Source organism: Mustela nigripes, chromosome 1, assembly GCF_022355385.1.
Source record: "Mustela nigripes isolate SB6536 chromosome 1, MUSNIG.SB6536, whole genome shotgun sequence".
NCBI classification, from domain to species: domain Eukaryota; kingdom Metazoa; phylum Chordata; class Mammalia; order Carnivora; family Mustelidae; genus Mustela; species Mustela nigripes.
The window spans coordinates 15,720,872-15,747,866 of record NC_081557.1 but is presented as its reverse complement, the minus strand read 5'-3'; the positions used below and the strand labels follow the sequence as shown (position 1 = coordinate 15,747,866).

The 26,995-nt window shown below is 36.4% G+C and overlaps 1 pseudogene; it reads left to right on the top strand.

Annotated features, from left to right (window-relative positions):
* Positions 1 to 19,835: 19,835 nt before the first annotated feature.
* The window catches only part of LOC132010987 (regucalcin-like), a 32,802-nt pseudogene continuing 25,642 nt past the window's right edge, over positions 19,836 to 26,995 (top strand).

Here is a 26,995-nt window from a genome sequence, read left to right as displayed (position 1 = left end):
AGCCTCTGCAGGCAAGATAAAGAGCCAGGCCATGCCCCATCCCTACATTCCTTTGTTTTAAAGATCCTGGTTTATTTCCATAACTGAAAACTTGTTTATCTTCTTTCTCCACTTTAAATTCCCAGTCTTATGTTATAATCCACCAATAAAGAACAAGACTACAAAACCCTAGGCCCCCACCCTCTACCCCAATAAGCAAAATGCTAAGTGCGTACCCTCTCTCTCTGTCTCCGCCTCTGTCTTTGTCTTTCTCTTTCCCCAGTGACCTCACTGTGTAGCCCCTTGTGTGCTGTGTTATTTCTAGGACTTGTAAGTAATAAACCCTCCCCCCAACACACAAGTTTCCTGATGGTTATTGCTGACCATGTGTTATAATCATAATAGCAACCACAAGGGCTGGCCCAGCCATAACAATGGTTATTGGCAGGCTGAGACCAGCCCAAAATACAACCCTGGGATCACTTTGCTCTGAGAAACTCAAGCCACATACACAAGATGAGATCCCACATGGAGAAAAAGAGCAGCTAAAGAAGTCAATGTGTCAGCTGCAAGAACAAAGGGACCTTTCTACTAAGACTAGTTGAGCCTTTAGTAATCATAATCAAAGCTGTTTTCCCATTGCAGCTGCATGTGAAATCCAGAGAGAGCTATCCAGCTGAGTCCAGTCAAACCAAAGAATTATAAATATTAATACTAAATTTTTTGTTTTCAGCCACCAAGTTTTGGATTTGCTATGCAGCAAGATATAATTGCAACAGTGTCTAATTACTCATTTGTGTTATTAAAATAATGTATGCAAATTATTTTGTATATGGGATACGATTATTAGTCCTAGGTACACTTTATAATTTTGAGATGGCTATCTTTACTGAATTGAAAATAACACTAGTATTTTTTTCTCAAAATATTAATTTTCTTGTCATTAACTATAATTTTTCATCCTTCGTTATGCTTTTCAGTATTCTTTATTACAAGTGATTAAAATTAAATTATGAATTTTGAAGTATTCCAAACTATGAACAACAATAAAGAATGAAAATAAGTTACATAGGGGGGCACCTGGGTGGCTCAGTGAGTTAAGCCACTGCTCAGGTCATGATCTCAGGGTCCTGGGATCGAGTCCCACATCGGGCTCTCTGCTCGGCAGGGAGCCTGCTTCCCTCTCTCTCTCTATCTGCCTGCCTCTCCATCTACTTGTGATCTCTCTATCAAATAAATAAATAAAATCTTTAAAAAAAAAAAAAAGAAGTTACATAGAGCATGCATTAGTTTGCTAGGGCTGCCATAACAAAATGTATACATTGAGTGATTTAAACAGAAATGTATGGAGGAGCTAAGATGGTGGTGGATAGGAGGACCCTGGGCTTGTCTATTCTCGAACACAACTAGATGACTACCAAATCATTCTATATACCCCAGAAGTCAACCTGAAGACTGACCAAAAAAATCACACAACTAAAGGAAGGGAAAAAGCATATTGAAAAAGGTAGGAAAGGATGCCTGGGTGGCTCAGTGGGTGAAAGCCTCTGCCTTAGGCTCAGGTCATGATCCCAGGGTCCTGGGATCAAGCCCTACAACAGGCTCTCTGCTCAGCAGAGAGCCTGCTTCCTCTCTCTCTGCCTGACTCTCTGCCTACTTGTGATATCTCTCTCTCTCTCTCTCTCTCCCTGTCAAATAAATAAAATCTTGAAAAAAAAAAAAAAAAAGAAAAAAGGTAGGAAATGTGAAGATGTACTTTAGGGAAAAAATGGATAAGAGGTGCTGCAGAGGGGAAGGAGCCCTGGTCTCAGAGAAATGTGAGAGAGAGGGGCACACATAGGGCAATCCACAAAGAGAACATTTCCCCAAAACCACTGGCTTAGAAAATGAGAGGGGGTAATTGTTATGAGTTTTTGCAACCAACAGGAGTTGGAGTTTTAAAGTTCAGCAGGCTGAGCTGCATTAGAGCCCTGATGGCAAGGCTTTACTCCTGGACAGAATGCAGACAAACAACCCAGGGGCAGACAGTGTGGAAACAACTAATATAAGAACCCCTGGGGCACACGAGAGAAATTATTCACTATTCTAGGAGCACTTCCCGTTGAGGCAACATTCATGGAGATGCCTCTCTCGGGACTAAGGACCTGGCCAATGCCATTTCCCTCCCCTATTCTCTCAGCATAAACACAAAACCACCTGTGGAAGTAGTACAGGGCCCACACTGGCTGCCTAACCTGCTTACACCAAGTCCCACAGTCCTATGCTCTGGCAGGACTGACCCTCACTCAGGCTTGCCTCAACCCCAGTGCAGTGGGCCCTTTGCTTGCCACATCTTCTGACCAGAGAGTTCTGAGGGACTTCAGTTCTAGTGGAAGTAGAACCAGGATTTTTTTCACAAGCAGATCAGAGCACACCTACTTAAAACTCTCCACATTCCGGCCAAAGACCAAACACCCAGAGCAGGCAAGGAGAACCTCTGCAGACTGGCCTGAAGGATAGAGCACCCAAAACACAGTAGTAGAGCACAAGCAGCACACTCCAGAGATACTCCTTGAAGTACCGGGCCCTCCTTTTCATAAAGCCATTACTCTCAGAAGCAGGGAACATAATGAGCTTTTCTAACAGAGAAGAATGCAGAGACTCAGACAAAATGCCAGGATGGAGGAATTCATCCCAAATGAAAGAACAAGATAAGGCCACACTCAGAAATCTAAGCAAAACAGATATAAGTAACATGAATGATGGAGAATTTAAAGCTATAGTCATAAGTATACTCACTGAGCTTGACAAAGAATGGAAGACTTCAGAAAGACTTTTATCACAGAGATAAAAGAGTAAAAAAAAAATCAGTCAAAAATGAAAAATGCAATAAATGAGATTGGAAACAGGCTTTATGCAATAAACACAGTGCTGGAAGAAACAGAGGAATAAATATGTGATATAGAAAACAAAATAATGGAAAATAATGATGCTGAACAAAAGAGAGAAAGAAGAATTATGGAAAAGGAGAATAAACTTAGGGAACTCAGTGACACCATGAAATGTAATTACATTCATATTATAGAAGTCCCAGAAGAAAAAGAGAGAAAGGTGGAAGAAAATTTATTTCAAGAAATAATAGCAGAAAACTTCCCTAATCTGGGGAAAGAAACAGACATTAAGATCCAGAAGGCAGAAAACTCCCCAAAATCAACAAAGGCAAGCTAAGACCAAGACATATTGTAATTAAATTTGCAAGGTATAATGATAAAAAAAAAATAAAAAATCTTAAAAGCAGAAAGACAAAAGGAGTCCTTAACTTACAAGGGAAGATCCAGAAGACTATTTGGAGATTTCTTAACAGAAATTAAGCAAACCAGAAGAATGTGGCAAGATATATTCAAAATTGCTAAATGGGAAAAATCTGCTGCCAAAGATACTCTAACCAGCAAGAATTATTATTCAGAATAGAAGGAAAGAGAAAGTTTCCCAGACAAACTAAAAATAAGAAGTTTGTGACTATTAAACCCACCTTGCAAGGAATATTAAAGAGGACTCTTGGAGTACAAAGAAGAGATCAAAATCAACAAAGACAAGAAAGGATCAGAGAAAATATGCAGAAACAATAACAAAACAAGAAATACAATGGCACTAACTATACATCTACCAATGATAACTCTGACTGTAAATGGACTAAATGCTCTAATCAAAAGACATATAGGGTGTCAGAATGTATAAGAAAACAAGACCCATCTATATGCTGCCTATAAGAGACTAACTTTAGACCTAAGGACACCTGCAGATTGAAAGTAAGGGGTTGGAGAAATATTTATCATGCAAATGTAGGTCAAAAAAAAAAAAAAAAAAAGCCAGAATAGTAATACTTATATTTGGCAAACTAGACTTTAAGCCAAAGATTGTAACAAGAAATGAAGAAGGGTACTATATCATAATAAAGGGAACAATCCAAGAAGAAGGTCTAATAATTATAAATATTTATGCATCCAACATGGGAGCACCCAAATATATAAAACAATTAATGACAAACATAAAGGAATTAATTGATAATAATACAATAATAGTAGGGGACTTGAACACCTCAAATACATCAGTAGGCAGATCATTTAAACAGAAAACCAACAAGGAAGCAATGGCTTTGAATGACAGACCAGCTGGACTGAAAAGACGTATTCAGAACATTTCATCCTAAATGAGCAGAATACACATTCTTTTCAAGAACACATGGGACATTCAACAGAATAGGTCACATATTAAGTCTTGACAAATCAGGCCTCAAGAAGTACAAAAAGATTGAGATCACACCATGTGTATTTTCTGATAACAATACTATGGAATGAAGTCAACCACAAGAAAAAATTTAGAAAGACCACAAATACAAGGAGGTTAAACAACATGCTACTCAACAATGAATGGGTCTCCCAGAAAACCAGAGAAGAAATTAGAAAAAAAAAAAAAACAAACCCACATGAAAACAGATGAAAATGAAAGCACAATGGTCCATAATCTTTGGGATGCAACAAAATTAGTCCTAAAAGGGAAGTATATAGCAATACAGGCCCATCTCAAAAAGCAAGAAAAATCCCAAATACACAACCTAAACTTGCACTTAAAGAAGCTAGAGAAAGAACAATAAATGAAGCCTAATACACGAGAAGAAGAAAAATAATAAAGTGTAGAACAGAAATAAATGATACAGAAATTAAAAAAAAAAAAAATGGGCACCTGGGTGGCTCTACCAGTTCAGCTGCAGACTCTTGATTTGGGCTCAGATCATGACCTTAGGTCCTGGAATCAAGCCCCACATCAGACTCTGTGTTCAGTGGAGAGTCTCCTTGAGCATTCTCACTCTTCCTCCCTTTGACCCTTCCCCTGCTCACATATGCTCTCTCTCTCTATATATAAAATAAATAATCTTTAGAAAAAAACAAACAAACAGCAATATAACAGATCTATGAAGCTAGGAGCTGGTTCATTGAAAAATAAATAAAATTTGTATTCTTTAGTCAGACTTATCAAAACAAAAGAAGAGAAAGGACCCAAATAAATTAAATCACAAATGAGAGAGGAAAAATAACAACCAACACCACAGAAATACAAACCAGTTAGAATATTATGAAAAGCTATATGCTAACAGATAGGGCAATGTGGAAAAGAAATAGATAAATTTCTAGAAACATAATCTACCAAAACAGGAAGAAATAAAAACTTGAATAGACATAACCAGCAAAAAAATTAAACCAGTAATATAAAAAAATCTTTCAATAAGCAAAAGTCCAGATCAGATAGTGCCACAGGTGAATTTTATCAAATATTGAATAACTTCTCTTCTCAACTATTCCAAAGAATAATGAAGGGAAACTTCCAAACTTATTATATGAGGCCAGCCTACCCTGATACCAAAACTAGGTAAAAACTACTAAAAAAGGAAACTACAGTGCAATATCCAATATCCGTGATGAACATGGATGCAAAATTTTTCAATAAAATACTGGCAAATGGAATCCAATACATGAAAATAATTATTTAACACAATCAAATGGGATTTATTCCTAGGCTGTAAGAGTGATTCAATATTCACAAATCAATCAATGTGATACATCACACCAATAAGAGAAAGGATAAGAACCATCTGATGCTTTCAATAGATTTTAAAAAAAGAAAACAGAAAGCATTTGACAAAGTACAACATCCATTCATGATAAAGGCCCTCTAGAAAGGGCTAGAAGGAACATAGCTCAACATAATAAAGGCCATATATGAAAACCCCACGGTTAGTATCATCCTTAATGGGGGAAATCTGAAGGCTTTCCCCCTATAGTTAGGAATAAGACAAAGATGTCCACTCCCATCACTTTATTCAACATAGTACTGGCAGCCCTAACCATAGGAATCAGAAAATACAAAGAAATAAAATGCATTCAAATCAGCAAGGAAGAAATCAAACTTTTATTATTTGTAGGTGACATGATACTCTATATAGAAAACCCAAAGACTCTGCCAAAAATTGCTAGAAATAATACACAAATTCAGCAAAGTCACAGGATATAAAATCAATGTATAGAAACCTGGTACATTTCTGTACACCAATAATGAAGCAGCAAAAGGGAAATTAAGGAGTCAATCCCATTTACAATTGCACCAAAACCAGTAAGATACCTAAGAGTAAACCTAACCAAAGAAGTAAAAGACTTCTACACTGAAAACTATACAATACTGATGAAAGAAATTGAAGAAGACACAAAGAAATGGAAAGACATTCCATGCTCACAGATTTGAAAAACAAACATTATTAAAATGTCTATATTACTTAGGTGATCTACACACTTAATGCAATCCCTATCAAAATACCACTAATGTTCTTCACAGAGCTAGAAAAAAATATATGGAACCACAAAAGGCCCCAAATAGTCAAAGCAATTTTGAAAGAGAAAAGCAATGATGGAGGCATCGCAACTCCGGACTTCAAGTTATATTACAAAACTGTAGTGATCAAGACAGTATGGTACTGGCACATAAATAGACACACAGATCAATGGAACAGAAAGCCCATAAATGAACCCACAATTATTTGGTCTTTGACAAAGCTGGAATGAATATCCAAAGGGAAAAATAGCCTCTTCAACAGATGTTACTGGAAAACTGGAGAGCAACATGCAAAAGAATGAAACTGGAACACTTTCTTATACTATCCACAAAAATAAATTAAAATGGATGAAAGACCTAAATGTGAAATAGGAAACCATTAAAATCCTAGAGGAGAACACAGGCAGTAACCTTTTGAATTGGTCATAGCAACTTCTTACTATATATATCTCCTGAGGCAAGCGAAACTTTATTCAACATAGTACTGGAACTACTTGGGACTTCACCAAAAACAAACAAACAAGAACTTCTACCCAGTGAAGGAAGCCATCAACAAAACTAAAATATAACTTTGAAATGGAAGAACATATTTGTAAATTACTTACCTGATAGAGGGTTAGTATCCAAAATATATAAAGAACTTATGAAACTCAATGCCTCCAAAACAAATTGCCCAATGAAAAATGGGAAGAAGACATAAATAGACATTTTTCCAGAAAAGATATGCAGATGGCCAACAGATAAATTAAAAGATGCCTAACATCACTCATCATCAGGGAAATACAAATCAAAACCTACAATCAGATATCACCTCATGTAAAAATGGCTAAAATCAACAACATAAGAAACAACAGGTGATGGAGAGGGTGTGCAGAAAGAGGAACCCTCTTGTACTGTTGATGGGACTGCAAACTGGTGCAGCTTCTCTGGAAAATACTATGGAGGTTCCTCAAAATTAAAAAAAAAGAAAAAAAAAAAGACCCAGGGATTACCCTACCAGGTATTTACACAAGGAATACAAAAAATACTAATTCAAAGGGATGCATGCACCTTAATGTTTATAGCAGCATTATCTAACAATAGCCAAACTATGGGGACACCCCAATGTCCATCGGGTGATGAATGGATAAAGAAGAGGTGGTGTATATATACACAATGGAATATTACTCAGGCACAATAAAGAATGAAATCTTGCCATTTGCTATGATGTGGATGGAGTGAGAGAATATTATGCTTAGCAAAATAAGCCAGTTAGAAAAGGACAAATACCCCATGATTTCACTCATATATGAAAGTTAAGAAACAAAACGAATGAACAAAGGAGAAAAAAGAGACGGAGGGAAGTAAACCAAGAAACAGACTCTTAGCTACAAAGATCAAACTGGTGACCAGAGCGGAGGTGGGTAAGGGGATGGGAGAAATAGGTGATGACAATTATGGAGTGAGTGTACTTGTGATAAGCACCGCGTGTTGTATGGAAGTATTGAATCACTCTATTATACACCAGAAACGAATACTATAGTGTATGTTAACTAACTAAAATGTAAATAAAACCTCAAAAACAAAGAAAAACAAAAAAAGAAAAGAAACTATTCTGTGTTTAATAAAAATAAACAGAATGCATTTTCTCACAGTTTTGGAAGCTAACTATCTGAGATCGGGGTGTGGCAAAGTTGAGGTCTTCCGAGACATTTCTCCTGGGTTTGTATGTAGATGGCCATTTTCTCCCTGTGTCATCACATGGTCTCTGTGCGTGCCTGTATTCTAATCTTTTCTTATGAGGCCATCAGTCATATTGGATTAGAGTCAAATGTAACCTCATTTAACTTAGTTACAAATGTAACTTCATTCAACTGAGTTACCTCTTCAAAGGTTCTATTGCTAAACAAAGTCACATGACGAGGTATTATTGTGAGTTAGGACTTCAACATACAAATTTTTAGAAACACAATTTGACCCATAAGATAACATAGTTTGAAGGTGATCATCTTTACTGAACAATAACAAAAACACAGTTAAGTTAAACATAACAAAAAAAGAGTTGAAGCTAACTGTTGTTTGGGGTAACTAGGGAAGATGTGACAGGTTTTCAATGGCACAGTAATTTATTATTCTTGACCACTTAACTTGAACTGGATTCTCCCTCCAAATTCTCTGCAAAATATAGAAACATAAGAAAACAAGGGCACCTAGGTGGCTCAGTGGGTTAAGCCTCTGCCTCTGATCATGCTCTCAGGGTCCTGAGATCGAGTCCTACATTGGGCTCTGTGAGCAGCAGGGAGCCTGCTTCCCTCTCTCTCTCTGCCTGCCTTTCTACTTTCTAAATAAAAATCTAAAAAAAAGAAATAAAAGAAAACAGAACTTCTCAGCCCATATACTAATGCTGAATCCTGGTTATGTATGGATGTTTAGCGCTCTTACTAACTGCCCTGGAAGTTTGCAAATTGGCAGCAATATTTTGCAACTATTCCTGTTGCAGAGTAGAGTTTTGTTTGTTTCCCCATTTCTTATACTGCCTGGTCTGTGACTTGCTCTGGGTTTACACAACATCACTCTTGATACATTTTATTTTTAAGCTTTGCAGCTTCCATTTTTGATATTTCTGGGAGCCTGGAAGCCATCTAAATAAGCCTGGAAGAGCCTGCTGGTTGATGTTAGAGAAACCATGTAAAGCATCTGGAGAAGTGCATCCTAGGCCAACTAGTCCCCATCTAACCTGATGGCTGACCCCAGACTTGATTGAGCCCATCCAAGAAACTATCCAGGCAACAACCCAGCTGAGGCCAGCCCTGCTTGCTAACCCACAGAATTGCAATCTAAATAAAAATTACTATTCTTAAGCCACTAAATATTGTTTTGGAGCAAAAGATGACACATGTATATTACTAATTAATTAAAAAATTTAAAAAAATTGTGAGCATATTGAACCCTTTTATTTAATAAGCATTGATCTCCTCTTAGAAAATACCGATGATTTTAAATTTTTTTGATCAATACATCAAGTTATAGGTGAACAGGTAAATTGAGTTTTAATAAAGATTAGGGAAAAATAATTGAACATGTAAATATAAACTCTTTGTAGGGGCTCCTAGTGGTGCAATCGATTGAATGACCGACTCTTGGTTTCAGCTCAGGTCATGATCTCAGGGTCCTGAGATCAAGCCCCATGTCAAGCTCCAAGCTCAACAAGGACTCTGCTGAAGTTTCTCTCTCCTCACTCTTCCCCTCCCCACCCACTCTCTTTCCCTCTCTCTCAAATAAATAAATAAATCCTTAAAAAATAAAAAACTCTTTTTAGAATTACATTGAAGGGTATCTGGGTGGCTCAGTTGGTTAAGCATCTGACTTTGGCTCAGGGTATGATCCCAGGGTCCTGAAATCAAGCCCCATGTCAGTCTCCATGCTCAGGGGAGACTCTGCTGGTCCCTCTGTCCTTCCCCCCTTCTTTGCTCTCTCTCTCTCTCTCAAATAAATAAAATCTTTAAAAAAAGAAAAGAATTACGTTCAACCTATGACATCAGGTTTTTGAGTGCCCTTGCTTCACAGCAAAGGGAACTGTTTATGAGTTGGAACATCAATTGCTTAAAGCCAGAGTCAAAAACTTAAAACTTTTGTCCCAGGTCCAGATTTGTTCCATTTCAAGACAGGTCCTTAAGCTGTTGTTTTGTGTTTTATGCTTTACATGCTATTATGTTATTTTGGGAACAATATTTACTATCCAAAATGTTTTTAAATATGTCAAACCAATGAGAGTCATGTTGTACAACATACAAGAAGTTTTAAATGAAAAACATAAGCGCGGTGGTGTTCATCCTACAGAACTTGAGTTAAATCCAAATTAGATCAAAGATTAAATAGTAAAATGGAAACATTAAGTGTTTTGAGCAATTGTAATGAATATCTTTAATGGGGGTATTCTTATATTGTATCAACAGTAACAACTTTTCTATCTGGGTAAATGGCAATAATTAATTTTTTTTCAATGAATAATGTATTTTTCATAAGGGAGATAAAAGTGGTACAATAGAGTTCAAACAAAATGAGGCATACACTATGTTTTGCTTTCATTGTGCCTTACAAGTTGAGAGATTCATTCAAATGAAAAGAAATAAGGAATGGACATAACTCTCAGGGGGTTCAAATGTTCAATGTGATGATATCCAAGGAGCTCTAGTGTGTCCTGAGGTGGAGACAAAAACACTCAGAGTCTCAACCCAAACTGCGGGTGTCCACACAGTGTGTTTGCTTTTAAGTTTTCCTTTTAGGTTTTGGTATTTGGTGCTCATCTATCATTTTTTTTTTTTTTTTGGAAAAAAAAAATCACAAAATAGAAACAAAATCCCCATGCTCTTCAAATGACCCAGCACAGTTCCTTAGGAGTGTACTGTTCTTTATTGTGAGCTGCTGTTTAGAACAATTTCTTTCTCTCTAAATGTCGAGTCTTGGCAGAAGGATAATGGCAATACCCCTGATCACCATGGTGGAGTACATCTGTGAGTTCAGATGTTCTTAACTACAACTGACACTCCCTCATACTTCACAAGTTGAGAGTGGTGTCAGCTTCGCCATCCCACATCAAAGTAGTCACCTACCTGTGTTGTCATGTGTGTTACATAACCTCACAGTGTGTCCCCAGGCCAGCGAGTTTAACTTTCCCCCACTCAAGTAGAATATTGGTTGAAAGGCAAAATGGAACCCTTTTCATAAACTCAATAATATGTCCGCCATAATTCTTATCTAAAATTTGTTTTCTCTGGCCAGAAAGACAAATGGCCATTTACTTCTGTATAGTATATGACACATAGCGACAGGAGTAAAGATGAGAACATAGAGATGGCATCTTTGCTTCTATTTTCCTCAATGTATCCTTTATTTGGGTCTTAAGGATTCATTAGATGTGTAAGATAACCTTCTAATGTAAAGGTTATGAGAAAAAAAGATGTAGAGGCCAGCCCCAGTGTTCATGAACCAGTGAAGGGATAAAGAAAAAGATATCTGTATCTATCTATATCTATATCATCGTCTATATCTATATGTAGATAGAGATATATATGAAGTGGCATACACACACACACACACACACACACACATAAATATATAAAGAAGAAGTGGCATATATATACACATATATATGTATTTATATGATATTACTCAGCCATAAAAAAGTCTTACCATTTGCAATAACTTGGATGGAGCAAGACAGTATCATGCTAGGCAAAACAAGTCAGACAAAGACAAACACCGTGTGATTTTAAGGGAAAAAAAAAATAAGCAAAGGAAAGAGAGAGAGAAAAAGAAAAAAATCAAGAAACAGGACTCTTGACTATAGAAAACACACTGATGGTGACCAGAGGGGTGGTGGTTGGGGAGATGAGAAAAAATAGGTGATGGGGATTATGGAGGGCACTTGTGATGAGACATGGGTATTGTATAGATGTCTTGAATCACTGTGTTCTACACCTGAAACTAGTATTTGACTGTATGTTAACTCACTGGAATTTAAATAAAAAAGAAAATGTAGAGACAATGTGTAGGGGAAAAACAGAAAAGAGAAACACCATGATTCAGGAGGAAAAAAAAATATGCAGAGTAGAAGAAGAATGTCTACTTCTTTATGTGAGCTCAGTAATGTTAAAGGATAGTGCTGACCACTGACATTCTTCCCTGATAAACACTGGAAGTGAGAACTAAACAGCGGCAACAAGTCAGAGTGCAGATGCTTCCAGGCATTTGAAGAGACACTGCCAAGGATTCTAGCTAACTTCTGCATGGGCTAAAATAGAAATTAATGAGGAAACTCATACGGGAAAATTATTAGCCAAGAAAGGAAGAAGATTTCCATGGCGCATTTTTAGATTTATAAAAATAAATGAACTCAAGAAAGCTACACGTCTCTTATGAGTCTGAAATAATCAGATAGCATTGCCACAGTTGAATTTCTTGAATATGTGGATGAAAAACTCTAAAGTATTTTAATACTTTTTCTGCAGTAGTAGTTATCCACATTCCTTTTTAATTCTATCAGCATGTTCTGTCTAGTCTTACAGGTGTAATTTTCCCCACTTGCAGGTATAATTGTCACAGAAGACACAGTTAGAGCAATAAGTTTCCTTTATCAGGCAGTTTGGGTCAGAACACGGGCCAGGAGCATGAGCTTTAAGGTTTGTACTCTAGATTGTGGGTCTAAGGTGGAATCATCATCTAGGTGGAATCATTATCCAAAAGTGGCTAAAAATGGAAAGAATCAGAGGTTGAGTGAATTTGGAAAGGGAATGTGTAAACTCTGACACTAAAAACATTACTCTAATCATCAAGCCTACATGAGGAAGAAGAGCTAAGTATCAAAGTCATGGTCAAACAGTTGAATTCTAGGGCGATACTTCAAAAAAAAAAAAAATGGAGTGTGGATAAAATCAAAGCCAACTGTTTTAAACATGGCTGAAGTCTTTCAAGCTCATTTCTTCCATTGCCTTATGATCTATTTTAAGTGTTTAAGCTGCACTAAATAGAACAAGTTTTGTTGCGTTTTCTTTTGGGATATTTGTTTTTTTTTTTTTTTTTTCTGTTAGAATCACTATAGTGCAGTGCCATCTGTGATGAGAAAGACAACTTTTGTTTTTTCTGAGGTGCTGTCTAGAGTTAAACCCACAAAAAGTTGGGGTGCCTCGATGGCTCAGTGGTTTAAGCCTCTGCCTTCAGCTCAGGTCATGATCTCAGGGTCCTGGGATCGAGCCCCACATCGGGCTCTCTGCTCAGCGGGGAGCCTGCTTTCCCCTCTCTCTCTCTCTGCCTGCCTCTCTACCTACTTGTGATCTCTCTCTGTCTATCAAATAAATAAATAACAATCTTTAAAAAAAAAACCCACAAAAAGTTAATCACTTCCACCACATCCCATCTACCTTTGAGGTAATAAATCCTTGCTACCCTGCTCTCTATCTCCAGATAGCTCATGACCTAGGATAGATGACTACCCTTTTTCCAGGACACTGCTCACTCCTCCCCACCCAACCCCATTTATGGAATGTATAAGTAATAACTCTTGTGACTTTACTTCCTGTCTGTGGATGTATTGAAACTGTGCCTTCAATCACAAGGACCGTCAGGATTTTCACTTCTCTAGAGTGGAAGTTCAGATGCAGAGGAAGATACCTGCCAATCACCTCTGGATGGCTTGTGTCTACTCAATCAGCTGTTCATCATCTGCATATTCTTTTTTTTTAAGTTTATCTATTTATTTATTTGAGAGGGAGAGCACAAGTCGAGGGGGAGGGGCGAAGGGAGAAGGAGAAGCAGATGCCCCACAGAGCAGGAAACCCCATGAAGGGCTCAATCCCAAGACCCTGGGATCAAACTGAGCCAAAGACAGACATTGAACTGCCTGAGCCACCCAGGTACCAACCCCCCCCCCTTTTTGAAATTTTTTTAAATTATAATTGCATATTCTTAATTCAGTACATCAGCTCCAGCATCCTAACATATCAAAGCACTAGAATTGTATCCTATATAGACCTACCTGAAGAGCCTTTAACAAAGACAGATACCTGTACCCTATCTCCAGAGATTTTAATTCAGCAGGCATAAAATCTGCCTTTTATTTAATAAAGTCTTTAAAATTCTTGGTGCCATTTTCCCATCAACTATACTGAGAAAAAATGGTGTCATTGGTAAAGGTATAAACTTTGAGATCAGATTGCCTTTGACCTTTAACCTCACCACCTATTAAATATGTGATTTGGGACCTTTCTAAATGATTTTTATTAACTATAAAATTGGTTAAATAATAACTGCTTCACTATTTTAATGGTGAAGTTAGGTGACATACATGCAAGGCATGGAATATGGTTTACGTTACTATTACTTTTTAAAGATTTTATTTATTTATTTGACAGAGAGAGACAGCAAGAGAGGGGACACAGGCAGGAGGAGTGGGAGGGAGAAGCAGGCTGCCAGCTGAGTCCCTACATGGGGCTTGATCCCAGGACCCAGGGGGTCATGACCTGAACTGAAGGCAATCCTTAAAGACTGAGCCATCCAGGCACTCTGGTCTACATTATTTTATAGATAGCTATGAACATAGGTGGATCAACCTTCTTCAACAAAAAATAAGGAGAAAAAGAGGACACATGGAGGATGTAATTCTTTAACTACCCCAAACCCATATCCTGAGTTTGCCTGATTCCTTCTCAGTATTCCTTCTAGGTGTCAGTTATCTTATCCTTCTACCTGTAGGGCTTCTTATAAACTGGATTTTAGATCTGAAGTCTAATTAAATTATGTTCAACATGTTTGGGAACACTGAAAATTTAACAATATAGGGAAAAATATTTTAATCATCTTTGCCATGTGTTTATTAGCAGTAAGCATTATGAAGTATCTATGAACGATTATAAATCTCACCATCAACAATCACCTTGACTCCTCCTTCCAGAAAAAAAAAAAAAAAAAACTTAGTCTCTGATGTAAAACAATAATAATAATAATAATAGAATTTGGTAATTCCAAGAAAATATTACAAGTTCCATAGAATCATAGAATACTCACCAAACACTTTTTCTTTCCAGTGTTTCCTTGTATTTGAAGTGAAAGGAAAATGAAAATGGTCTTAAGATTCATGGTAGGGGGTTCAAGTGACAAAAATATGTCTCAAAAAATTAGTGTAAACAATTAAGTGGGTATGGAGTCTCCTTGCTATCCATATATAAAGTGAATTGTTACTTTTGTTATACACATTAGCTTGTTTCTACTTAATCATGGGGTGGTGAATGATAATTTCTTAAACGATATCCACCTTTATAATTTTACATTCCCTGGATCTCTAAGTATGGAATCAATTTTCTTAAATATTTGGTCAATTTAGTGAGAAAAGTGACACTGAAAAAGAAAGAATTTAAGAATAGTTAGAGGGCGCCTGGGTGGCTCAGTGGTTTAAGCCTCTGCCTTCAGCTCAGGTCATGATCTCAGGGTCCTGGGATCGAGCCCCACATTGGGCTCTCTGCTCAGCAGGGAGCCTGCTTCCCTTCCTCTCTCACTGCCTGCCTCTCTGCTTACTTGTGATCTCTCTCTCTCTGTCAAATGAATAAATAAAAAATCTTTAAAAAAAAAAAAAAGAATAGTTAGAAATCCTCTATAAGAGTGAAAATGAACTTTTGTGACTTTATCAAGATAAAAAGCTTCTGCACAGCAAAGGAAACAGTCAACAAAACAAAGGGGCAGCCCACGGAATGGGGGAAGATATTCGCAAATGACACTACAAAGGGCTGATATCCAAGATCTTTAACGAACTCCCCAAACTCAAACCCCAAAAAACAGATAATGTGTCAAAAAATGAGAAGACGTGAACAGACACTTCTCCAAAGAAGACATACAAATGGCTAACAGACACATGAAAAAATGTTCAACATCACTAGCCATCAGAGAAATTCAAATCAAAACCACATTGATATACCAACTTACACCAGTTAGAATGGCCAAAATTAACAAGACAGGGAACAACAAATGTTGGAGAGGTTGTAGAGAAAGGGGAACTCTCTTCCACTGTTGGTGGGAATGTAAGTTGGTGCAGCCACTTTGGAAAACAGATCTACCAAAAAATTAAAAATAGATCTACCCTCTAACCCTGCAATTGCACTACTGGGTATTTACCCCAAAGATAGAGATGTAATGAAAAGAAAGGCCATCTGGACCCCAATGTTCATAGCAGCAATGGCCACAGTCGCCAAACTGTGGAAAGAGCCAAGATGCCTTTTAACAGACAAATGGATAAAGATGTGGTCCATGTATACAATAGAATATTACACAACCATCAGAAAGGATAAATACCCAACTTTTTTATCAACATGGACTTGACTGGAGGAGATTATGCTCAGTGAAACAGTCAAGCAGAGAAAGTCAATTATCATAGGGTTTCACTTAATTTGTGGAACATAAGGAATAACATGGAGGACATTAGGAGAAGGAAAGGAAAAGTGAATTGGGTGAAATTGGAGGGGGAGACAAACTATGAGAGATTGTGGACTCTGAGAAACAAACTGGGTTTTAGAGGGAAGAGGGGTGGAGGAATGGGTGAGTCTGGCGGTGGGTATTAAGAAGGGCATGTATTACATGAAGCACTGGGTGTGGCACATAAACAATGAATTTTGGAACACTGGAAAAAAAAAAAAAAAGAGTGATTTTCAAAGTAATATAAAGGCCCAGAGGTGGACTTCAAATGCCCTGATAAAATTCCAATTGGATAAATAAGCATATCTTTTCCATTTTGACTGGGAAATTATGCATAAATTCTACAGTCATCCATTCATCATATTACAAAGATCTACCTTCTGGTGAACTAAACAGTTAATGGTTGTTAAAATATAATAGTCTTAAGCTAACACAGTCAATTAAGTGCTTATGATTATTTTTGTGTTTTAAATAATATAAAGCCCACTATATAATTTATGTTACCTTACAACAAATGTAAGTTTAATAAAATTAGTAGGTTGTTGTTGTTTATATTGCATTGTTTACATGTAAATATATGAATTCCAGTTTTCTAATAGTATACATATTTAACAATTCATGTATGTTTCTTTCTAATTTATTTTTCTACTGAGACAAAGGTATACATGGGATAGATAGGTCTTTTGAGTTTGAGAACTGACAGACTGGAACCAGGGTATCTGGGTTTTTTTTCTAGACCTGACTCTACCTCTATGGGGTAATGTGAGTCTTTGGGCAAATAATTTTAATTTCCCCCCCTGTAGGAGTCAACTTTTTCACCTGAAGTTTGAGGGGACTGAACTGAATGATCTTTGTTTATTGCAGATTTATATTTCTGTGACACTACAGATTCATAGGAGATGTATCAGGTGAAAAAAAAATTATCAAGATAGCTAATTAGATCAGCCTAATGAGAAACAAAGTAACATCAGTAATGTGTTGTGTTCACAGTTGGGACACTGCTGCTACAAGCTGCTTCTCCCTTTTATTAAAAGGAACTTGATTTCAAGTTCCTATAAAGACAGTGATACTGTGTCTCATTGCAAAAGATACCCCATGTTTAAATCCTGAATGCTAGTGAACAAACCTGGAGCAGAAACATGTAAGAAAGTACAAATGGAAATATCAATCAAAAACAAACCAAAAAAAAAAAAACTATACTAGCAACCAAATGTGGCACTTTTCAATTCTCATCAAAATATTATGAACATTAGTAGACATTTTGGCAATAGTTTAATGTCATGCATCTCAAACTGGGGCAACATCCCCAGAAGGAACATTAAATTACAATATGGGGTATCAGCTGGGAACATCAGATTTTCAATGATTCTGTGATGAAATTTTGGACTTCTGTACTCTTAAAGTTAAATAAGAAGTTGAAACTACTCAAGTTTTCTTCTTCTTTTGGGGGGATAAGGAGGGTATGGTGGGATAGATGTTGTCTGTATATATCATGAGTAATGGTAAAGTTGGTACTTCTATGCCTTTGGGGAACCCATTGGAGCTAATGTCTCATAGAGAAGATAATGTGCCTCAACAGTTTCAGAGGCTCATCTAGCTTGTCACCTTATTAACCTGTGAATTATTAATTTTTTATTACACAAAATCTACTGCTCCTCAAAAACCAATTTATTTTCTTGTTGAACTAATGCTTGGTTGAATATTGGCTTACAAAGATGGGGCTAACTATATAGCTCCATCTCCCAACATAGTGAATTCCTTGATAAAATTAAAAAAAAATAAGTTCTAGGAGTTATTTATTTTTGCAATATTCTTCATTTAACCATTTATAGAGCAGTATGTCTTAAATTCTAATTTCAGTTAGAAACACTGAAAAGCAAAAAGAAGAGAAAACAGAAAGATAATAGTGTTAAGTTTGATGTCAATTTAAAGGAAAAGAAAACAGGGGCACCAGAGTGACTCTGTCTGGTGAGTGCCTGACTCTTGTAATTTGGCTTCAGGTCATAATCTCATAATCTCAGAGCCCTGAGATTGAGTCCTGCTTGGTTGGGCTCCACACTCACTGGGGAGTCTCTTTGAGATTCTTTCTCACCCTCTGCCCCCTCTCCCTGCTCGTTCTCTAAAATAAATAAGTAAATCTTAAATCAAACAAAACAAAACAAAAAAATAACCTGAAACCAGGGAGAATTTTGATAGGCATGGCATTGTCCCTGAGACTCCACACAGTGATTTGACAATGAAATGATGGTATTCACCAGAGATAAGTCTGTATTAAGTCTAGCTGTCACTCCAAAAGCTTAGGATATACCTGTCTACTTATTTTAGATATGGATTTTATATTTGAGAATATTCAAGTGAGTCTAAATCTTGCCAATTTTTGTGATCTCTCCTGCAGTGACATTTAAAAATCACATATACACATTTTGAATAAAAATTATTAGAATTGTTGGCAGCTAAAATGAGAATTTTTGGCTAGAGACAAAGCAAAGATATTAAAACTAACATATAAACATTGATCTTTTTTTAATATCACTTTCTGAATTAGCTATAAGATGAAATTCAAGTCATAGGAGAAAATTTGGTAAATCTTGAGGCTTTGTGATATGCACAAATATTTTTTGACTCAAGAGGAAGCATATGTTGTTTTAATAAGTTGTACTCATACAAAACACTGTAACAATATAACTTTTATGTGCACAAAGTCATTTTGGATAATTGGTGAAAAGACTGGATTTAATTTATCTTATATTTGAATGAAATAAAGAAATTCATTTTCATTGGTCAAAATGATGAGATCTATAAGGATATGTTCTTTTTCTAGTATTTCATAATAAAAGAATTGGTAAAGAATCTTTCAGGTATATATCAATATCATACACTATATCTTCTAGAAAACACACATAGACCTATACAATGATATACAAAAGTAGTGAGGTAGCAGCTTGAATCAATGGAATTACACAGTTTGAAGACATTTTCAGTCATTCCATTGTTCGGAAGTACTTTGTCTCAAAAATCTCTTTTTCTATTTTCTCAACGTGCTCAGTGGAATGGAAACAATGATAAAATCATTAAAAGAATCAGGAGTTTGGTATAGAGGATAAACAGATGGTTACCAAAGAGGAAGTGGGTGGGTGAATGGGCTAATAGGTGAAGGGCACAAACAGTACACTCACACTGAGTAATATATGGGAGTGTTCAATCCCTATATTGCACACCTGAAGTTAGTAGAACACTGGAATTAAAACACAATTTTAAAAATCCATAAAGAAATAATGAAAAAATGATTTGTGTATTTTTATGATAGGCTAATGTGTAATAAATAGGAGCCTTACTCTGTTAACCAAATGTACAATGCTTCAGCTGGGGAGATTGAGTTTTCGAGATCAAGTTTTAATTGTTAATTTTCTTAAGAAAAAAAAAATCACTGTAGTAGGTAAACATCTATATTAGTTAAATAAACACATACCATATTAATGAGATAGTGGCTTACAGAGTCATTAAGATATTTTCCCCCAAGTCTGGATAATCTCGTGTTGGGGTTAATGGAGAGCATGAACTCAGCCATAGTATCTGGCTTGCTAAAATGTAACTCGGAGGCTGCTGGGGACGAGGAAGGTTTTGGAGAAGGGGGTAGGCCTTCGGAGTGCTGGAGCCTGCCTGACCACTCCTTCCCAAAGAAACTTTCTTAGCCCAAACAGTCACCCTGTGATCTAAGAGAGATATGCATTGTCCCTTAGGCTATGTTTAGTAGAACATGGAGATTAGCACATTTTAGCTTCTCATCAACAGATGCCCTAATTTCTAGCAAGACCCCTTGTAACACATCATGTGCCTGACAAACAGTGATAAGGATTTGTGCTTATCCTGAATGACCAATTAAAGCAGGAGTAAAGAAGAGCAAAGGGTCTTCATCTCTGAGCTTTGATCCCCTTGCCTCCGCCTCTCTTTCGTCCATCAGCGCAGGGATTGCGGGGCATTCCTGGCAATCTGGACCCAAATCAACATGGCAAATATGGAAATGTTTCGCAACTCGATGGAAAATATATATTTTCAAGAGTTGGATAAAGGGGAAAATATTAGGAGCTCACCGTGTGTCAGGCTCTGCAATAGGCATTCAAAATAGAAAGTTAATAAGATACAACTATTATCAAAGAATAGATTTCTTCTGTTTAATATGAGAAAATACTTAAAATTAACATATTTATATGGCAGAATTGAAAAAAATACTTAAATTTTTAATGTAGTACAATCAGTATAATGATAAAAATAGTTTTAAACCCAAGTAAAACAGAGCTGATTGTTATAAGCTTTGTCTGCAGAAACAACCCAACAAAAGCTTCAAAGTAGGAAAAAAAAAAAAAACTTCAAAGAAGCAATTATAAGGAGATGATTTTGAAGGCTCTGCTGAACTTCATCAGGAAGATGCCTAGGAGACTGTTTTGCATAACTGGATCAACAAAAGAATTAAACAGCCAAGTAATTTTAGGCAGTGCAAATTACTATTACTACTACTATTATTATTAATTATTATGGACTAGTGTGCTTGGGAATAAAATCCAAGTAGACTTTTGGGAATTGAGTCTGAAAAACCAGAATGGTAATCTAAATATCTCTGACATGTCAAGGCAGCTGAATCTTAAATGTGATGGGAAACCATTGACCGATATAAAAAAGGAATAATAGAATTAGATTTGCATTTTAGAAAGATGATTTTGTCAGTATTTAGAAGAGCTTAAGGAAGGAATCATCCAGTTAAGTCCTATGCATGACCTCATTAGCCTTAAAGACGACAATGGGCTTATTTACAACCATCACAATGGCCACAGAGCATATCATAAAAAACAATAATAATAATCTTAAGGACTCATATGGTTACACTTTACTGCAATGGCTCATGGAAAAAGATGCATTGCTTGGTAACCTGTATAAGATACAATTCTCATGGCATCAGCTTAGATGGAGTTGATTATAAAAAATGCTTTACGGTATTAAGAACTAATATTGGGGATGTGGCATGATAAATGCAACATGTCTCATACTCTTTATTTTTGTCTTACAATCTTGCTTGGGAATTTCAAGGGATCAATAAATCACACAACCCCACCCTAAGCAGTATTTTCCTCCTCATCTGCCAATCTGAACGTGAGCTTGCAGAAATAACAGAATGACCTTCTTAATAGACTATGGCAGTGGTTTTTCATCAAAACACAAATTATTACTATATAATGTAATATAGGGGAAGCAAAGATTCAAAAATGGAGAAGTGAGAACAAAAAAGAGGGGGGAATTGAGTGAATTCCATAAAATATTAATTTCAGAATATCAGATTTCAGTGTTTCTTTCTAAAAATAAAGTCACTGTAAACTAAGTGAGCCTTCAGCCCAGGAGAGAGTTGATAAAAGCTGCACTGAGGCATGGTCTACATAAACAATCCATTTTCAGGTCCTTTGAATCTTGCACTGAGTTTAAAGCTGTAACAAATGTTGGATTTTTTTTTTTTTTTTTTTTTTTTTTTTTTAGGAGATGGAGAGAGAGCAAGAGCTTGTGAGTCAGCAAGGGAGAGGGAGAGATAATCTGAAGCAGGCTCTATACCCACCAGGGAGCCTAACACAGGGCTTGATCTCAGGACCCTGAGATCATGACCTGAGCCAAAATCAAGACTCAGATGTTTAACCGATGAAGCCACCCAGGTACCCCAACAAATGCTGAGAGATTCTTAAATGGTGGGTAGTGGGAGAGGGGCTGCCTTGGCCCTACTCTTGGTCACACCGGCTCCTTTCCCACCCACTGAAAGCAAATAACCTACATATTTCCAGATGATAGGTGTCTGACTACTCCACTAAGAATTCTATCACAACATGGGGGCAGGGAGCTGATAGCTCACATCAAGACAGGTGTTAGCCAAGAATCATACTGAAAAATTTCTCATATTACTGACTTTTAATATTTTGGAAATTACTAAATGTAATGGAAAAAAATCAATGAGAAGACTTGCATTATAGTTCTAAATCTGGTCTTCTAGTTTCTAACTTTGTATCTCTGAGAAAGAAAGAGATACTTGTACATCATTTATTTTGTAGCACAAAAAACATATCCGTAAAACTTAATGTGATTGATTTTAGCTCAAGAATTTATCTCTGCATGTATATTTTAAATACCAAGAATGTGCGAATATATGCTTATAATTAAATGACAGAATTTTCATATCTTTAATGTTGAACCTCAGTTTTAAATATTAATATATTTGCTATTTATCATAGGGATTTCATACTGAGCAAAGGTAAATTCTGATATAAAATAAAAGATCCACAAAAAACACAAAAGCCCTCTAAAAAGCATAACTGAAAATTTTTCAATGCCTCATTGAACCTTGAATTTTCTTCATAATAGTTTCACAATCCATGAAATATTAGGAGTATTAATTAATTCATTCATTTATATGCTTCTTCATTCACTCAGTCACTTGCCAAAATCTTGAGCTCACCATGTGCTGTCACTGATACAAAACTGAATAATATGTTTTCTTTGATGAAAAGCACATTGGCAATTCTGACAAAAGAAAGCTGATAGCAAAAGAACAGAGACAAAAAAAATTAAAATTAGGAACAAGACACAAAGAATGTAACAGAGTGCTTAGTACAAGGACAAAAAAGGTGTTCACATGTCAATACATTTTGAGGGTAAACTTTCGTATAAAAATATGTTCAAACAGTTGTTAGCCTCGCATTAACTTAATATAAATGTATAAGGGAAGTTGCATTTAATTAGAATCTATTAGCACAGAATTATGATTCTCAATTTACTGAGTTTCAAAGAGGTTAAAAAATTTGGCTAAAGTCTCAAAACTACAAAGGAGGGTCAACTAGTATGAAACACCCAACTTTTCTAATTTCAGAGCCTCTCTCCCTTGAGCACTATAGCTTTTTAAAAAGGAAGTAAGAAATTGTTAGGTGTTTGTCATTATCAGAAGAATGCACTTAGGTAGAATACCTTTCCCTCTGGCATTGCCAGATAAAAGAAGGCTACCATATTGGTTAATTGACATGATTATGTCAATACTAACAAGGATTTTTAAAATGTCTTAAGGGAATGTTTGTCAATGTGAACACTTATGCTTCTGTTACATCTTTGAGTACAATGTGAAAGGTTTCACTTAATCTCCAATTGGACTTCTGCTCTGACTTCTTTTCCTCTCTCTCTCTCACCTGTTAATATTCCAGTAATTTTAAAATATGGAAAGTTTATGAAAATAGAGTTCCTACAAATGCTTCCCTCAGTTTGCCCTAATGCTAGCATTGACATAACTGTAGTATAAGGATCAAAACTAGGAAAGTAATATACAGTACTGCTCATGACTAAACTACAGATCTTACTCAAAATTCCCTGGTCTTTCCAATAATTCCTTTCTTTGTTATTTCAGGATCCCATGTTGCATTTAGTTTTCATGTCTCTTTGGTTTACCCCAATCTGTGATGATCCCTCAGCTTTCCTTGCCTTTCACAAACGATCTTGATGCTTTTGAAGAGTGCTGGTAGATATCAAATTCTATATTGTAGAATTTATTCCACAATTTGTGTTTGTCTGATGTCCTTTTCATGATTAGACTGGCTATACACATTTGAATAAGAATACAAAAGATGTGATGTTTCATCCTTTTCACTATATCATATCAGATGTCTTACTACTCATGATGTTAGGCTTGAACATTTAGTATCTTTTAGTTAAACTAGCATTCAGTATTCGGTATATCAAGGTATTGTTTTCTGTGTTTCTCCACTGAAAGCTTCTATATTCCCTTTTTTATTAATAAATATCTTGGGAGTGGGACACCTGGGTGGCTCAGTCAGTTAAGCCTCTGCCTTCAACTCAGGTCACGATCATGGAGTCCTGGGATCGAACCCAACATCGGGCTCCCTGCTAAGAGGGGAATCTTCTTCTCCCTCTCCTTTTGCCCCTCCCCCTGTTTGTGCTCTCTCTTTCTCTAAAATAATAAATAAAATCTTAAAAGAAATAAATACCTTGGAAGAAGATATTTTGAGACTATGCAAATGTCCTATTTTTCTTCAAAATCTCCATCTCTTAGCATGTGCATAACATTGGATAAGTTACTTAAATTTACTGCCTCAGTTTCTACATATTTAAAATAGAGATAATAATTATCACATAGAGTTTTATAAATATTAAATAAAGTATCGCATATAAAGAATTTAGAAAAAATGTTTTGCACATAATAAGCATTCATTGTTTTTCTTTTAAATGTCAATGTTGTACAATCTGAAGGATTAAAGAAAAAGTTAAAAAATACAAGAGCACAAAAATTCTGATAGGCCTAGGAACCATGAGCAGTAGGAACCATGTCATCTTTGAAAGATGGAAAGAAAGCTGGAATGGTGGGAGATAGAGCAGAGAGAAGAGAATTCTGAGATGAAGCTGCAGAGTTTGGAAAGGCCTTATACCAATGCCTTAGCCTAGGGAATTATTTTACCCTAAACAAATATAGAAGATCCTAAGGATGGCTATTTAACACTTTTTAAAAATTTTCTTTTAAGATTTTATTTATTTATTTGATAGAGAGAGAACATGAGTGGTGGGGAGGGGCAGAGGGACAAGCAGGCTCCCCACTCAACTGGCAGCCAGATGCCAGGCTAGATCCCAGGACTCTGGGATCATGACTGAAGTACCCAAGGCAGATGCTTAACCAAATGAGCCACCCAGGTGCCCCAGCCTTTTAACAATTTTAAAAGCCAGCAGTAATATGGTCTGATACTTAGTTTAAAAATACTCCGTCTATAATCTGGGTAGTATTTTGAAAGTACAAAAGAAGACCTGGCAAGATCAGTTAAGACATCAATATGTTGGATATTGGACAGAAATGGCTACAACAGAGATGAAATGTGAAACAAAACTAGACATCTTCCATGCATTCCTCTCTTGGCAATTTCTCCTTTACAGGAAAGTGCCAGCTCTTTGCCAAAACTGGGCAACCAGATGTTACCCTGGTATAACTCATTCTGGTTATAAAATGTGAAATGTCTGATTTTTCCTACTTTACCTTCATAGTAATCCCATGGCATAGTACTGTTATTATATGGATTCTACAAATAAGGAAACTGAAGTTCAAAAGGTTAAGTCATCCAATACCGTCCAGACCAAACAAATCTAATCAATCACCAAATTTTGTTCATTCTGTGTCCGAAGTATTTTTCCTTTCCTTTTCTTTTCTTTCTTTTTCTTTCTTTTCCTTTCCTTCTTCTTCTTCTTCTTCTTTTTTTTTTTTTTTTAGAGAGAGAGGATTTTAAGCAGACTCCATGCCCTGTGCAGAGCAATACACGGGGCTCAATCTCACACCCTGAGACCATGACCTGAACCAAAACGAAGAGTCAGTTGCTTAACCAATGGAGCCACCCAAATGCCCCTGTATCCTCAGTATTTCTTAAATAACATCTCCTTTCCTTCATCTCCATGGCCACTAGTTTGGCTTGGGCTTCCCCAATACATCCTCCAATTTTCTTCTAACCTAATTACTTCCAGCATTGCTGCTCTCCAGTCCGTTTCACATTTGAAACCAGAGTGGTTACCTGAAAGATCAAATCTGGGTATCTTCCTCCCCTCCTCAAAACCTCTTCTTGGTTTTCCATGGCTCACAGGGCGAAGAGCAAACACCATAATGCTGATGAATTCACTCAGACCCTCTCCAGCCTCCTACACCAGCAACCTCTCTCCCCACTTTTCCTTTTATCTCTATCCCTCTCACGTTATCATTCTGTGTGACAACCAGTCACAAGAACGTGCGGTTCCTCTGAATGCACCCTACTCCCAGCTGGTGGTACTTGTGCACACTGGTAACCCAGTTCCTGGTACTTCCTCAATCCATTTCTTCACTCAGGCACATCATTTCATGGGCCTGGGTTTAGTGATGATTTTTCCTTTTCTAGGAAAGCTTCCATTTCTCAAAAAAACTAAATGTATGCCTCTTAGGTAATTCCATATACCTTGCACTTACACCTATTACTATGCTTAATACTATATCTTCCCTATACATTCTTCTATGAATCCTATTCTCCTTCCTCTAAATGGTAGCTTCTTCAAAAGCAGGGTAGTGTCTATCTTGTTCATCATTGTATTATTAATGTCTTATACAGTGTTCATTCCACAATATGTGCTAAATATAGAATTCTAATTGGTTTCAACTAGGATGGCTGAATAAGTCATTTAAATAATAAATATACATACAAAATAATTGCAGTATTGATTTTTCAATAACAGCATAAATAGCAAATATTAGTGAAGTTAAGGAAATTTCAGAAATGTTTAATATCATAGGCATATCTCTATGTGTATAGATCAATAAGTTGCAAAAACCAATTTAAAACATTTACCCATCTGAAACAAGATGTACTTTTCTATTTCTCATTCAAATCTCATTCATGAATATCTATACAATGATGACCACCATTAAAATATGACGCCAGGCTCCAATTGTTATTTTATACTAACGGTTTAGAGAATGACTTTCTGTTAGCTCCAAATTCATGGCTTTCTATCTTTACTGGATTCCCCTTTCCAGATGCAAGAGCTAGAGTGTAATCAATCATGGTTACTGATCTTTAGCCCCAGCATTCCCTAATTTGGTTGCTAAAAATGCTTTTATTCCCCTGGAACAGGTAGATTATGAGTGTGTTCCTTGGCTCATTGGACATGAGCATGAAGT